The 15,982-nt window shown below is 39.0% G+C and overlaps 1 long non-coding RNA gene across 2 annotated transcripts in view; it reads left to right on the forward strand.

Moving 5' to 3' along the window:
• Window positions 1–15,982, forward strand: part of LOC106504490 (uncharacterized) — a 754,869-nt gene that overhangs the window by 533,981 nt on the left and 204,906 nt on the right. The window contains exons 6-7 of one of the 2 annotated variants that reach the window (XR_014810927.1): window positions 838–885; window positions 15,285–15,429. The exons of the other annotated variant lie outside the window; for it this stretch is intronic. This is a non-coding gene — a long non-coding RNA (uncharacterized LOC106504490). The remainder of the gene's footprint in view (window positions 1–837; window positions 886–15,284; window positions 15,430–15,982) is intronic. 2 annotated transcript variants of the gene reach the window in all.

The following is a 15,982-nucleotide window of genomic DNA, read 5'->3' on the forward strand; positions in this document are numbered from 1 at the left end:
TCTGTTTCGTTTTTGCTCTTCTTCTAGGTGTTCTATTAATTAATGAAAGTAATACACTGAAGATACAACTATTACTGCTTGATTGTCTATTTTTCCCTTCTGTCTGTATTGTTCTTTTCCAGGCTCTTTGCATGACTGGCTCCTTTCATCTTTAAGTAACTCCTCCCCAAATAGCCTATTGTGTGTGTTTGTTTTTTTGTTTGACTATGCATGTAACATGTGGAAGTTCCTGGGCCTGGGATCAAACTTGAGCCACAGCAATGATAATGGCAAAGCCTTACCACTAGGTAACCAGGGACCTCCTCCAAATATCTTATTGAAAATAACTCCTCTCTTCATTTTCTATTGCAGAAGCATATATTTCATAATGAACACAACCATCCTTATTCACTTATTGATTTAATTGCTCATTGTCTATCTTCCATTATAGAAAGTGAGCTCTATGAATGTTGAGACCTTCTCAGTTTTATTCTGCTTTCCTAGGACCTAATATATAGAAGATACACAGTAAATATGTACTAAATGAAAGTATTCTTCTCTTTATTGCTCTAATGTAATTGGTATTAATGTGTTTGCATGCTCATTTTCCCTGCAACCCTTTCTTATTTTATCTGCCTCCCATGATATCCTACCTCTGCCTTGATTTCTGCTCCATTTTATAGAGGCCATTTTGTTTTTAAATTGTATTTAGGATTTCCAGAGAGTTGCCTGAGCTTTATTGTCCTGATATTAATAGAAAATTATTTGCAGAGATCTGCATTTTTCCGTCACTTTCCTTTGTTCTGAATGATTTCCTAATGGACTGATAAGGATTTTGCAATTTGTTTTTTTCCTCAGATTGAAGAATGATCTTTAGAGTCTCAGTACTATCCTTAGGAAAGGATTGTGAGTATACTTGATTCTTTTCTTAGTAATTTGAATGCCAGTCATTCTCCTTCTCAGATCTATGGCTTAAGGATGGGTTGACATGTATGGTGACAGATTAGTTTACATTGCTATGTAAAAACTTACCACCAAAGTAGTGGTTCAAAACAAAACATTTATTATTTCACAATTCAGTTTTTATGATTCTGGGTATATGGCTTTATTGGGGCCTCTGTTCAGGGTCTCACAGGTTGCAATGAAGTTGATGGCTGGGCTCCATTTTCATCTGGAAGCTTGATGAGGGAAGATTCAATTTCCAAGTTCATTCAGATAGGTGACAAAGCCCATTTCCTTGGATTGTTTGACTGAAATCCCTGTCTTATTGGCTGGAAGCTGGATGCTTCCCTTAGGTCCCAGCCCATCCTCCCCAGTAACCATCCTCACCCCCAGGTGCTGCTCAGAGTTCCTTTCCATGCAACTTTCTCCATAGTTCAAAACATGGCAGATTGTGTCTTCAATGTCAGGAGGAGAATCTCTCTTATTCTAGTCTGCTCAGAGCCCTATAAAATAATTATAGGAGTGACATCCTATCATCTTTTCCATATTTTCCAGAAACAAGTCAAATGTTCCACCTCTTCTTTATGGGACATCCAGGGAAAGACTCCTAGAGTATCACCTTAAACAAGTGGGTTAACTGAATTCCCAGGGTCTGTTTTAGCTCTGTGACATTGACCTAGGCATTGCTTTTGCCACAAATGCCTGATCATCTGGCATTCTGAATAGATAAAGGACATGGAAATTGACAGCCTCTACCCTATGCTCTTTTGGTCTCTGTTCTTCCCTGTTGCATTTTATTTGTGAAAACTATCCTCACCAGGGAGCAATTATTTTATTACATTTTAGTTTCTGATGGGTATGGGAATAGAGCTGATGATGACAGAGTGGGAAGGAAAACTGATCTCTGGCTGCATGTGGGACAGGGATGGCTACCTGGCTACCTAGAAATTTTCACCTACTTCTGGTCCTCATAATTATTTCAGTGGGAAGCAGCTGCAATAGGTAACTACTAATGCAACATGACTTTAAACTCAACATTAAGAAACACAATTTTTATGTATTCTCAGTCCAGCTTTGTCAAGATTCAGATGATGTCTGTCTTTGCAGTTTTGTTGTTCAAGGATTTGTGAAGAGAATCTATGCCTACTTATCCTGCCCTAGCTACTATTTTATAATTTATGTAGGTCTAGGCATAACGGTTGTCTTGTGGTAATGGCGTCTCTAAAGATCCATTCATAGATGTATTTCAGTAACACATGTTTATTGTCTGGTATGTATCAGGTCTTGTGTTGGGAGTACAAAGTTGATGAAGAGCTATGACCCCAGTAAGTTCTTAGTCTGGTTGGGGAGGAAAATATATACACAAAAATATATAATATAGAATCTGGGTATCATTGAACAGGAGACCCACTGACTTGGCCACTGTGTTTCTAGCTCTGAAACTGGGATTGTGAAGTGGGGTGATACTGTCACATGAACTCATTTCACCTGGTACCTTCTCAACAAGTTATGCTGGGTTCATGCCAGACATCTAGCCTCTGCTTATGCCAGCCACATCCTATGTTTACCATTCCTCCCACCTTTTCTATGCTCATCCAATTTCTGCTTACTCCTCAGGCTGTCATCTCTCTTAAAATGTTCTCAACCACCCTGTGCCCTAATTCCTTCAATCCCTAATTATTTTGTGTGAGACTTATCTGTTTACACAGATATAAACAGATCAAAGAAAAATGCCTTGTCATCATTTGACTTATATTTTCTCATCACTATTACTAATACTGCTATGTTGTTATTACTACACTACTACATTATTAATAATACACTACACTAGTAATAATACTATGCTATTACTAATACTACTATTACGATTACTTATATTACCACCAGTATGTTCAGTGACAACGGTGGTCTGCAACTTATATTTGCTGAGTACTTTCAGGACAACACACCACACCACATTATCTTTAACCCCGACAGTAACTCTTTATGGTTGACAAAAGTCCACTAGTAAAATTGGAATATTTACATATACCTTGTAATAAGAATCAAACTCAGATCTGATGCCAAAGTCCATACGTTTGACCATCACACATACTCACTGACCTTTAGTAGACAGTTTTCATAATTCTCACCACTCCATTTACCTCCCTGCAGTTCTCAGAGTTTACACTGATAGATTTCTTCTGGCCCATTATTTTGAATTCACCCTGGTGTATTAGGTGATGACCTCTGAATCCAGGGAAAATGAACCTTTGATAGGGACTGAGAACCAGATGCTATGATTTCCGTGGCTCCCTTGGAGGAATCATGGTTGGTGATGGAAACGAATGAGTCCATCACAATAAAGATGTTTAACTTTAGAGTATGTCGATGGGACATTGAAAAAAATTCACTGAATGACAGGTAACATTTTCATCTTAAAAAATGATGATGTTACCGTAAATATTTTAATGTGTGTTACAGAGGTGGCAGGACCCATCATGGGGTAAGTGCAGGATAGCTTCTCCTTCAGAGAAGTTCTCAATTTTAGACTTGTGGGATCATTTCCAAGTAAGGTGGTTCCTGTTGTCATAAGCACACTGATAAGGTTCAGAAAATAGTGTTCATCATTTTACTTAATTTTTAAGTGTTAACAATATTTTTAAAAAGAAATTATAAAATATTACTGAAAGACATTAGTAATGTCCAAATAAAAAAAAGATAAACCATATTCAAGGATAGGAAGATGAAACATCATGAAGGAATCAAATATCTCCAAAAATATTCTATAAATTAAATCCATTTTTTAAACCATTTTTAAATTGAAGTAGAGTTAATTTACAATGTTGTGTTAATTTCAGATGTATAGCAAAGCGATTCAGTTATATATATGTGTATGTATAACTGAATATATATATTTTTCTTTTTTTTTACATTTAAACTCACTCTGAGTAGCTGATCCATGGTTCATCTGTGACTTTTCTTATCACAGATTTAGATTGGAATCACAAAAAACAGCTTCAACTGAACAATTTAAATATTTACTCTAGTTAATAAAAGAAAACATTCTTCTTTCAACATTGCTTCCAATTCCAGCTCCAGCCCTGTAGGCTGGCTCCTGGGCAGATGAGCAGGAGGTGGGGGGTGGTTGCTGACTGATTTCCTCTTCATCCCACCCAGTGCTTCCATACTTCCTTCCCCATTTTCCTCAGAATGGTCTATGAAGCCTATAAGCTTGAAGTCCTGGCAAGGAAAAAATTGAAGGGAAACAGCAGAGCAGGAAACCTCTTACTTGACCAGAGTTATCCTGAAGGTGGAGCTCTGTACGCTCAATGTTGGCATGAAGAGTAACCTTTCTATAGTTCCCGCTGTGGCTCAATGTGTTAAGGATCTGGTCTTGTCTCTGTAGTGGGTCTAGTCCCTGCTGAGGTGCAGGTTTGATTCCTGGCCCCAGTTTGGCATAGTGGGTTAAGGATCTGATGTTGCTGGAGTAGGGCACAACTGTAGCTTGGATATGATCTCTGGCCCTGGAACTTCCATATGCCATGGTGCAGCCAAAAAAACCCCCAAAAAACAAAAAACCCTCATAAACTAATATTTTCTATTCTGAGATTGCTCTCTTTCTCTTTTGCTTGCTTTCTTCTCTCTTGTATTTTCCTCCTGTGCATGTGTATATGCATGTGTACCAGCACACACATGGATCTCTGGGCATCTCTCACCTGTGGTTCTCCTGATGGGGCAAATGCCTCCCAGTTCCAGCTGGTCAGCTGTGACTTCTTCATAGCCTCCATCTACCTTCTTCTGAAGTCTTTTCTTCTCAGGCCATCCTCTGGGATGGCTGTAAGGCAAGCTCAGCTCTTTGTCTTGTGTGGTTCACATCTGGACCAGAGGAACCACTCAAAACACTCATTTCCTGGACAAACTCTGGGAATATAAGCCCATGCCAGTGTAGCATCAGCCTCTCTCACGTTTTGCCACCAAAGAAGAAATTTATGTTTCCTCTGACAACATGGGCACACATTTAAGCTGTCTGGACACACATGTAAGCTATCTGAATTGGGTTGTTGGAGTATTCTTCTGCAAAAGGAGTTGATGAAGAGTTGCCAAATTTAGAGGGAAAAAGAAAAAAAAAAAGGTGCCCAATAACATTGAGTTTTAGATGAACAAAGAAAAATTAGTTCAAGTATATCCCATGGGATATACTTAAGGGATATAATTATACTAAAGGGATATACTTAAGGGATATAATTATACTAAAAAATTATTCTCTGTTTATCTGAAAATCAAAGTTAATTGGTCATCTTGCCTTTTAGCCATTGATCCTATGCTGGTCAGATTCATAAATGCTCCAGGTTCTTTTACACACTCTCTGGAGGTGAGGTGGTCAGTGGTCTTATAACCAGTTTAGAGCTACCTCTTTGAAAATGTGGCATCCAAGTCTAAGACACCACTTTTATTTCCATTTTTGGCTACACCCAAGGCGTATGGAAGTTCCTGGGCCTGGAGCTGAATCCGAGCAACCTATACAGCTTCAGCCACACTAGATCCTTAATGCACTGTGCTGGCCAGGGATCGAACTAGCAAACACCACAAAGACAAGCCAATTCATCAGCCCACTATGCTACCACAGGAACATCCTGAGACAGCACTTTGCAAGATCACTTTGGACATTGCTTTGGAAGAACTATTATCTCTACTTCAGCTGAAATTTCATCAAAATACCCTGTTACCTAAAAAAAAAAAAAAAAAGCTTTTAGTTTATCATTTTCAGGTCCCTACCCTCCCAGGCCTCAGTAACTCCGTCCATTTAAGACATGTTTGGTTCAGTTTGACTAAGCTTTCCCATCAAAGACTGTTTTACCCTCATAATTTGGAGACAGAGATTTCACAGGGATGGCTTAGGCTGGGATATGACTCATTTGGAGGTGTTGGGATTCCTGATGTATTAGAAATCGCTGTGCTTGCTTCAAATTTTGGAGCATTGCCGGCTCCTATCCAGTGTTGGAGGACAGGGCCTCTAATTCATAATGAACCAGGGCCAAGGTTTCTAAGTAGGTTTGCCTTCTGGGGCCAGATATTTTTTTTTTCCTTTTAAGTGGATGATATATGATACAAATATTGTTCTTAATCAAAAATATATTAGCAATCCACCATAAATGCAGAGTTACAGGGAAATGCTACAGCATATTTGAAGAGGATTATTTTTTTACAAGAAACTCATATTCATTTCTCTGTCTGTTTTTTATCAACATGTATTCATCAAAATGTAGAAGCTTGTCCATAGGCTACATTTTAATTACTCATACGTTGCTTGAAGACAGCTGCACTCTAGGAAGGAAGAGAGAATGAAAAGTATAGGGTGCTCTTAAAATTTGGCAATAATTTTAAGTAGAGAACTTTGTTGGTTTTATTTCAAAAACCTAAAGTCAAAGCCATCACTTTGATTGTAGTGCTTAAACTGGTTCCCAGTTGATTTCCTAGTCTTTATCATGTATATTTGTATTTTTCTTTAGTAATAATTTTTAAGATTAAAAGTTATATAAACTCATCAGAGGTCTGTCACCTATAACAAAGAGGGAAAAATCCTTTAAATCCTACCATGAAGGATTACATTTTAGTGATTACAATCAAATTGTACATATTATTTTTTCCACTAAACAGAAATCATGTAGAATATGCCATTTTGTAATTTCCTTTTCTCTCTTAACAATATACCATAGAATTCTCTTATTTAGAAAATATTGGGGTTCCTGCTGTGGTGCTGTGGGTTCAGAATCCAGAATGCGACTGCAGTGGGTTGGGTCACTGCAGAAGCGGGGGTTCAATATCCTGCCCAGAGCATTGGGTTAGGGAGTCATTGTTGCCATAGCTGTGGCCTGGGTTCAGTCCTTGGCCTGAGAACTTCCGTATGCCATGGGTGTGGTCATAAAAACAAATATCGTATGTTTTATTCTGGCTGTAGAGTAATTCATCGTAAGGATGTGCAACTTATATCTGCCATGTTGGAAAGGTATGTCGCCTTTCCTGTTCCTTAAATTGTTATAACTAATTCCAAAGAAAATGTCCTTGGCTACAAATCCTCATGTACATCTGATTATTCTTTTCCTATAAATTTAGAATAATGGGATTGTATGATTGAAGGGAGAGTGTACTTTGGAGCCCTTGAAGCATATTGCCAAAATTCTCTTAGGAAAAGCTGTGGTATTACACTTCCATTCTGGTTCTATGAGACTGAATGATTTTCTAGAAAACTTCCTGAACCCTCATTAACATTTTTGAAAATGAAAAATGATTTCAAAGTTTATCTGACCTGTAAACTTTTTCAAACATTCAACCAATAAGACAGATTTTTAGATCTTTGGGCTTCATTTCTTTGTTACTGGAAATCATCTGGATCTTCCTCTGTGTTAACTGATTTTCTCCGATTTTGCATCTGAGTCATGGTGAGCCAGCATCCACGCCTCCCCTTAGCTTCTGCCCCTGCGAAATCAGATCTCAGAAGTTCCTGTTGTGGTGTAGTGGGTTACAAATCTGACTACAGAGGCTCAGGTCACTGCAGAGGGATGGGTTTGATCCCTGGCCTGGTGCAATAGGTCGAAGGATCTGCCATTGTTGCAGCTGTAGTTTTAGGTTGTAGCTGAGCTTGGATTCAATACCTGGCCCATGGCCCCTGGTCCAGGAACTTACATATACCACAGACGTGGCCAAAATAAGAAAAAAAGAGAGAGAGAGATCTCAGACACTCCCCACAGTCCCAGAGTAGTTTTGAAAATAATGGACAATCAGGGAAGATCCAATTTAAAATATCTACCTTTAGTCCCAACTAACTTGATCTTACATTTGCTCATTTCTACCTGATTGAAATAACACTTTGGCACATTTTGTAGAATTTAATTTTGCCCCTCTTTCTAATTCCCTAGATTCAAGTATGCCGGGTTTTACAATGACATAACAAATAAGGGCATCAAGTCAGTGACAACATCCAGAGATGAAGGGTTGACTTAAAAACGCAATGCTTGTTCATATTTTTGGTGAACTTAACAAGTGCCAGGGTTTGTGTTAAGTGCTTCACATACACCATTTCATTTAATTCTCGCCATTTCATCAGAGATGCCACAAAGAAGGCTTGGAGAGGGAGGGCATCCCAGGACACAACTACTATGCAAAGGGAATGACTTGAACCTCGGTCTTGCTGGCCCTTACCTGTGCTTTGCGGCAGGTTGCCAGAACACTGCCATGTGCTCGGGGCTCCTACACTTCTGTGTGTGCCTCTTTCCTCTTCTGCAAGAGACGGGAAGCACCTGCTAGATATTCCAGGACCCATGTTAGGGAGATTGTATTTTGGAATGTCCCCAACTTGAATCCATGAATTATTTTAATACATTGGGCCCCCATAGGTTAATCTCTTACTCTAAACAAGAAGTATGATACTGGTATGCATGAACTAAAGAAAGGAATGCCTTTCTTGAAGTGTTGGGAAGACAAGTGTACACGGGAGCCCCGTCATGTGCTAGCCGCGGGGCGAGGCATGTTCATAATGAAAATAACCTCCTTATAATTCAAATGTTTTATTTTTTCAAATACATCCCACAAGTTGCAGTTTTTCCCATTAAAGCCACAATTTCTGCTGAGTCATAACCTGTACATACGGTTGTGTGTGTGTGTGTGTTTACGCACATCTGTGCCTCTGTCTCTGTGTGTATACTCTTGTTTCTTGGCTTGTTGGTTCTCTTTGCTCTCACTAAAACAAAACAAGATGAATCTGCCTTTTCAACAGACATGGTGAATGATGTCCATGTGTGTATTTGTGGTCCTGCCTATACCTGGGTGTGTGCCTGGGGCTTATGTGCGTGCAGGGTGTGGTCTGCTTGCTGCATGTCCTGGGGGGAGGAACATTAGGGACACATGAAGAATAATCAGAGCCTTGGTCCCTCTTCTGAGTCCTTCTTCTGTGGGATGTGCAAGAGTAAGTGCCACAATGCCACAAACACAAATGAGAGGGTGCTAGAACAAGCCGGTGGTTCCCTGGTAATAGAATCGCTCTCCCAATACAGAGTTCATTGTAATCTCCTTTGGTTTTGGTTTCAAAAGGAGCTGTTAAAAACTATTTTCTGTGCTACTTGAATTTCCATTAATCCAAGTTGATGTTTTGAAACTTTAAATATGGTGTCATGGTCATCTATTTTTTTCCTCTAGAAATTAAAACATAGAAAATGAACTTTATGCAGCAGAAATTAACACATTGTAAATAAACTATACTTCAGTAAAGTAATTTTTTTTTTTTGCTTTTTTTTTAGGGCCACACCTGCAGCATATGGAAGTTCCTGGGCTAGAGGTCCAATGGGAGAGGAGCAACAGCTGCCGGCCTACACCACTGCCACAACGCCAGATCTGAGCCACACCTGCAATCTACACTGCAGCTCATGGCAACACCGGATCTCTGACCTGCTGAGCGAGGTCAGGGATCGAACCTGCATCCTCTTGGATACTAGTCGAATTCGTTTCCACTGAGCCATGAGGGGAACTACAGCAAAATAATTTTAATAAAGAAAATTAACTTTAAAGTCAGATAAAATGAGTACTCTCAGTTATGATTCATGTAGTGGTAGAAAAAATGGCATTTGCTCAATTGTTCTCCCCTAGAAAAGGTTTGACAATCCTGGTGGCTGAGATGGCAGTGGAGAGGGTTAGTTTAATACGTAAGCACTTCAGACAAAAGATGCCTGTTTTATTAGATGTCTGAACAAAAAGTAACAATCAGTGTCTAAACTTTTCATCTTGCTACTTCTTTGGAAAAAAATAATGTAAAAGATATAATGAATTTTCAGTTTCAAATGTATCCACAGATAAAGCTAAATTCTGTTCCCACCATACTTTATAACTTGCCAGAAAAATTTGTAGTCCGGAAACAAACGTATAGCAATAGGCAAAGACTTTGCTATCAACAAGCTTCTGTCGTAATGAAGATGGGAGATTTAAAAATAATAACAACAGAAATTCCCTGGTGGTACAGCAGTTTAAGAATCCGGGGCTTTCACTGCTGTAGTTGCTCTATGGCACAGGTTAAATCTCTAGTCTAGCCTGGGAACTTCCATATGCCCAGGGCAAGTAAAAAATAAATAGATAAATAAATAAAAGAAAAAAGAAAAAAGGAAAATCCGAGGGATCGGGGCGGGGGTAGAGAGAGAGAAGTAAAGAAGAAAAGAGGGAGAGAGACCGAGACCTGAGGATAAGGACATGGTTTTGAGAAGCTTCTAGAGAAGGAAAGAAGTAGTGGCCAAGAAGAACACTGCAAAGATTATGTTTAAGTGTGTGCACTCCTGATAGGAGAGCAGAGCAGGAAAGGGCACAGAGCTGGAATGCACAGACCCCTCTACTGCCCTTTCCAATAGAATCTCAGCACCAGCAGGGCTGTTTACAAGTTCCTGTGCCTCTGCAGGATCCTGCTGTATGTATGGGTCCAAGTCAAAAGCTCAGTGTAGACTCTCAGTTCCAGCTCTCAGTTAGAAGTCTCAAAATCAGGAGAGGAGGTGATGGTTCTAACAAAACTCCAGACTGCTACCAAGGAAGGTTCTCCTGAGCAAGGAAGGTCTTTGGGTGAAGCTTTATTGCTGTTTAGCTAATTTCTGTTCCCACCATACTTTATAACTTTGCCAGAAAAAGTTGTACTCCAGAAACTAACATTTTTGAGAAGCAGTGGAAAGTTTAAGATGCTCTCTGTGACATCGATCAGTAATAAGGGGGGTTGTTTTATTCATTGGGTCACTTTTCAGGCTGTTAATTTTTTTTTCTTTTTAGGGTCACAGCTGAGGCATATGGAAGTTCCCGAGGTCAAATTGGAGCTGCAGCTGCCTGCCTATATCACAGCCACAGAAACTGGAGATCCTTAACCCGCTGAGCAGGGCCAGGATCGAATCCTTGTCCTCATGGATACTAGTTGGCTTCTTAACCGCCTGAGCCACAGTGGGAACTCCGTCAGGTTTTTAGTTCTTAATGAATTTTTAAAATTGAATTGTTTTCAATATTTAAAAACTATGTTTTTTTTAAGATTCAAATTTTGGGGATTGGTTTTATTTAGATTTTTTTTTATTTTTAATGTCTTCCCCAATAAACCATTTATAGATGCTGTGGATTAAATGAATGCTATCTATATTGGCCCAATTTGCAGGGGCTAAAAAACGGGTGATTAGACCCCCAATACTAAAGGGCTCTATTAAGATGGAATAGTCCTGGCCTAAATAGATCCATTCTAGGTCACTCCAAAGAGCAGAAAGCAGGGGATGGATACTGGAACTGTGTCAGTCCATGCCAGTCCTGGAATGACCTGAAACTTGCAAGGCTCAGGGACCTGAGTGTCACTTTCATGCTCTGGTTACTTTGGGGCAAGGGCAGGAACCAGGAGGAGGCAGAGGTCCTGGACCAGTGCTGGTGGCTCCAGCAACTGGCACAGAGCCAAGGGAGAAGTTAGGGGTTGTCCCCCTGCTCTTTTGTTTCACCTTCTCTTTGATTCAGAACCTTGTTTTGCTTTTTTTCCCTCGATAGGAGGAATGTATGTTAGGAGAGAATGGAAAGCCAGGCTGGGGTGCAGTGGGAAAGGGGCCCTGAAAGTGAATTCCTAATCACCCCAAGGCGCTGAGGCTCCTGTCTCAGAAGAATTAGCCTCTAGGAGCTGAGGCTCTGCTGATCTGATTGTTTGCCCGTTTGTGAGGAATTGTGAAGAGAACAGGAAAAAGACAGGCTTTGAGTTAGGAATTGTGACTATTGAATGGCTTTATCATTGTAACAGATATTAGCATAATGGCAATTTATGTCATGGGTTACATTTATATCATACGCCTGTACTAATTATTTTTATTAATGATCAGCATAAGAATAGCTATCATTTGTTGAGGTTTTATGATATACTAGGCACTGTGCTAAGAACATGGATGATATCCTTGAAAGTTTTCCATATGGTACCTGATCAAACTGGAAGACATCTATAGAAACAGAAAAGTTATGGGGGGGGGGTTGATGTTATGCCAATTAATAATACTGCTAAGTAACAGATGCATGCCCACTAGGGAGTTGGAAAAGATATGGAATTTGGATAAAAAATACCTTGGCAAGCTGGAAACACGGCCATCTTTACGAAGAATATATATCATGACAATATTGTAAGGACTTTTTCTTAGTTAAAAAAAAAAAAAGCAGGGGGGAGTTCCCATCGTGGCTCAGTGGTTAATGAATCCGACTAGGAACCATGAGGTTTCGGGTTCTATCCCTGGCCTTGCTCAGTGGGTTAAGGATCCTGCATTGCCCTGAGCTGTGGTGTAGGTTGCAGACGCGGCTCTGATCCCACATTGCTGTGGCTCTGGCGTAGGTCAGTGGCTACAGCTCCAATTCGACCTCTAGCCTGGGAACCTCCATATGCCACGGGAGTGGCCCTAGGAAAGGTGGAAAAAAAAAGGCAGGAGTAAAGTCTGTTTGGAAGGCACAATCTAGCATCATACAGTGCAGTTAGAAAAGCTCTGGGAAACTTCTTGAGTACAAATCATTCTGTGAAGTTGGAGGCTACCAAAATATTTTACCACGACCTTGGGTAGCATTAACAAAGATAGAACATGCAGAAAAAGGGAGGCAATCAGCCTGTTTTGCAGTTTCCTTTCAGATTCCACATTTAAAGAGAAGAGTAAATGAAGGGAGGTATGTTTAGAGGACAGTCATCAGGCATGCAAGGGGACTTGAAACCATTCAGATATAGAGCTAATAAAGGAAAACATCTTGGAGAATGAACTGCTTAGCTTGGAGAAGAGATTGGGAGTGAGTGTGTGTGTGTGTGTGTGTGTGTGTGTGCGCGCGCGCGCGCGCGCCGCTCACTAAAGTGGTAAGGGGGCGAAAGGACTTGAGTCCTACCCTCAGAATTCTGAAGGGTTAGGAGGGAGTCAAATAGTGAATCTCATTAAAGCTACAGAAGGCAAAGCCAAGGCCAGGTGGTAGTTATAAGTGGATGGAATTTAGCTCAGATTAAGAAAGTATTTTCAAATATTTGGAGCAAGCTTCAAAGTAATGAGTGGTTCCAGTAGAGCTTTCAAAGTGTTTTGGTTCTAAAATTCGTTTAATTCTGTAAAATTTAAACCTGTACCTTTAAATTGTTGCGTTTGAACAATGGTCAGTAGATGGCGGTAGGATACCATGGATTTTATTAGTAGCATTTGCTCTTCACCCTTAAATATTCTGGAAGTAGATTATTTTTTTCTAATTATTGTTTGAAGGTGTGTCCTACTCCATTGTTCAGGGGGAAATCGCTGATTTGGAAAACAGGAAATAATATTTTATAATTAAATGGACAAGGATTATTAGCAAATACTTTCGTTTTATAGTAGCGATACCACAATGCTTCTTTATTGGCCTCTAAAAATCCATGGTAGGAAGTGGTGTGTGTGTGTGTGTGTGTGTGTGTGTGTGTGTGTGTGTGTGCATAAATGAAAACATGAAAGGTCTCGTTTGTTTTTAAATAATTCCAAAATCTAGTGTGGATTTTCGTAAAACTTAAAAAAAAAAAACCACGGAATTGAAAAGAAAAATGTTTCTATAAAGCCATTTATTGAAAAATCTTTTCTTCCTTATACAAGCTACAAGCCTATTTTTGTCCTTAGATATCTATGCATTTTAAAATAAAAGTGTTTTCGTTTTCATAAATGCGTCAAATCAAAGCAGTTCTCCTAGTATTTTTTTTAAATTATGTTTTGTTAAGGAATGCTCAGCTTGAGAGATTTTCATCTGTAAGAGCTTTGCTCCCTGTCTAGATTCCTTCAGGAGCTTTCTAAGATTTGCCTGGATTTTTAGGCATGGGAGCCTAGAGAAATAGTCTATAGAAATGGATATGTCCAAAGTATGTGGGAAAAAGGGCAAATAGGTTTTTAATTTGGAACCAGGAAGAGAACATTGTTTCACTCTCTCCTTTGTTTTTTGCTTTTTTGTTGTTATTATTTTGTTTTGTTTTTTGTTGTCGTTCAAAAAGCATAGCATGATATTCATGCCTATCAGGTTCATATGTATTTAAGATAGCAACACCTTCTAACCCATCTACCTTTGAGCAGCATATTTACACTCAGTGTCAGTTTTACATATTCTAGACCTGTTCCATGTCAAAAAAAAAGTTTTACCTTTAGAGCAGTTAGTCTGAAAGCACAGGGGAGCTCTCTTATAGGCACCCAGGGAGACAGATTGTTTTACTTTGCTCACATTTTGGGGACTCTCCAGGACTGAGAGAGCTAATTCCAAAATATAGAGAGACCCCTGATAGTCTTAGCTAGACATTTTCTAAGATTACTCCTTCTCAATGAAAACGAAGCAAAAATGAAATTTCTGCACAGCCTTCCCACCACTTACGTATGAACTTTCTCATTCATTCTCTCTCCTCCTTCTCTCTCATTTTTCTTTTAATTGATGGGAATCACAGACAAAGTTCTGTGAGGTAAATGGGAGCCCATCATAGAAAGGCTATGTGACCTTGTCTGGGACCCTCGACTTTCTGGGACAACCTACTTATCAATATATCTGCTCTCCTGCTGATCAAATTTGACGAAGATTTATGAAATAAATGTCTGAAAAGTTTTGTCATGACTTTCTCAACAAAAGGCTCTATGTAAAAAGAAAGTAATATTCACTCACACCAACAACTGCCAAAGTGTTTCTTTTTGGCCCATAAAATAAGCATAATTAATGGCCACTTATGCGTTTTCCTGAGAAAGCCTTTATGTCATTCTTTTAAAGGAGAAAAATCAGAGAGGATTAAATGTTCTTTGTTTTGGCAAATAATGTTAATTTTCTTATTCTATGAAATATATACATTCCTCCTACACGTGCAGATGCAATGTAAAAATAATATGCCCTGCATTTTCTTGCCTCGGTGTTTCTGCATATGTTAAAAATTTTAGCTAAGTAAAATATAAGCTCTTTCTTACAAGTATTCACTTTTTACTATGTAATTCTTCAATAATTAGTTAGACCACTGATTGAAGGTAATACTTTTATTTTTGCTTTTTGTTTTTTGAACTGAATATAACTTAATGAGAAGGTAGAGTAATACATACTCTGAAAATATTTAATTAAAAATTTTAGAAACGAATCAACTAAAACTTGCTAAGACTTCTGGGCACTTGGATGCAGATTTCTAGGTTGTGGAGGTGAAACTCATAAAGATAAATCCTATCATTTTTTTAACCATATCTTGACGTGAAAGAATCTGTCTGTAAGCAAATATTTTCATGCTCAGAAAATAAAAATTTTAGGAGAGTATCATTAATAGAAGCATTTCATATCAAAACAACTTGTTTAGTGTGAACTCATGAGAGATCATGTTATTTGTTTGTTTGTTTGTTTGTCTTTTCCTGTGAGAGGTGGTTAATTATTGAAGAATGGAGAACATTTTGTGTCTTGGTTTGCGGTTGTGCTTTGCAAACCTGAATCTAATGAGACCAAGCTCTCTGCCCAACTCTGCACTTGCTGACTTATCTGATTTGAAATCGGAGTGTCTGATCATTGGTGAGTTATTCTAAATAATAATTTCTTTCCGTTGTGCTGCTGCTTCATAAAGAGTGATTAAAAAAAAATGCAACAGAGACAAAGCTTTGGATCTGCTGTAGGAAAAAAGGCGTGATGGGCCTGGCAGACATCTATGGCACATATATTTATTTAACGGCTTGCTATAATGCATATTATTAATGATGACAATCATGAACTTGCATGCATTGTTTATTTTGTAAATACACATAATGGAGCTTTCAAAAGAGGAGCTCAGCTGCCCCTCGCAACTATGACTGTCTGCTGTAGAAGTAAAGACTCAGAGACCTTTGCGTATGTCGGTTCCTGACCTGGTCCATTTCACTATTTATGCTCTTGGGAGCATTTCGTTAGGGGCCATCTATAATTTCCCTGAGGGAGCATCTAAAATGAACTGTAGGTCTCATTTAAATCTATATGGCAGATGAGATTTGAATATCTATAAGTGGATTTGAACATCAACATCACCTGTAAAACTAAATATGCATTAAAAGCCATTAGTTTGTGGTCATAAAATGCAAAAAAGATTCCAAGC

Source organism: Sus scrofa, chromosome 7, assembly GCF_054392235.1.
Source record: "Sus scrofa isolate SSC_HxYL_T2T_F1_AM1 chromosome 7, Sscrofa_HxYL_maternal_Yorkshire_Landrace_v2.0, whole genome shotgun sequence".
Lineage (NCBI taxonomy): Eukaryota > Metazoa > Chordata > Mammalia > Artiodactyla > Suidae > Sus > Sus scrofa.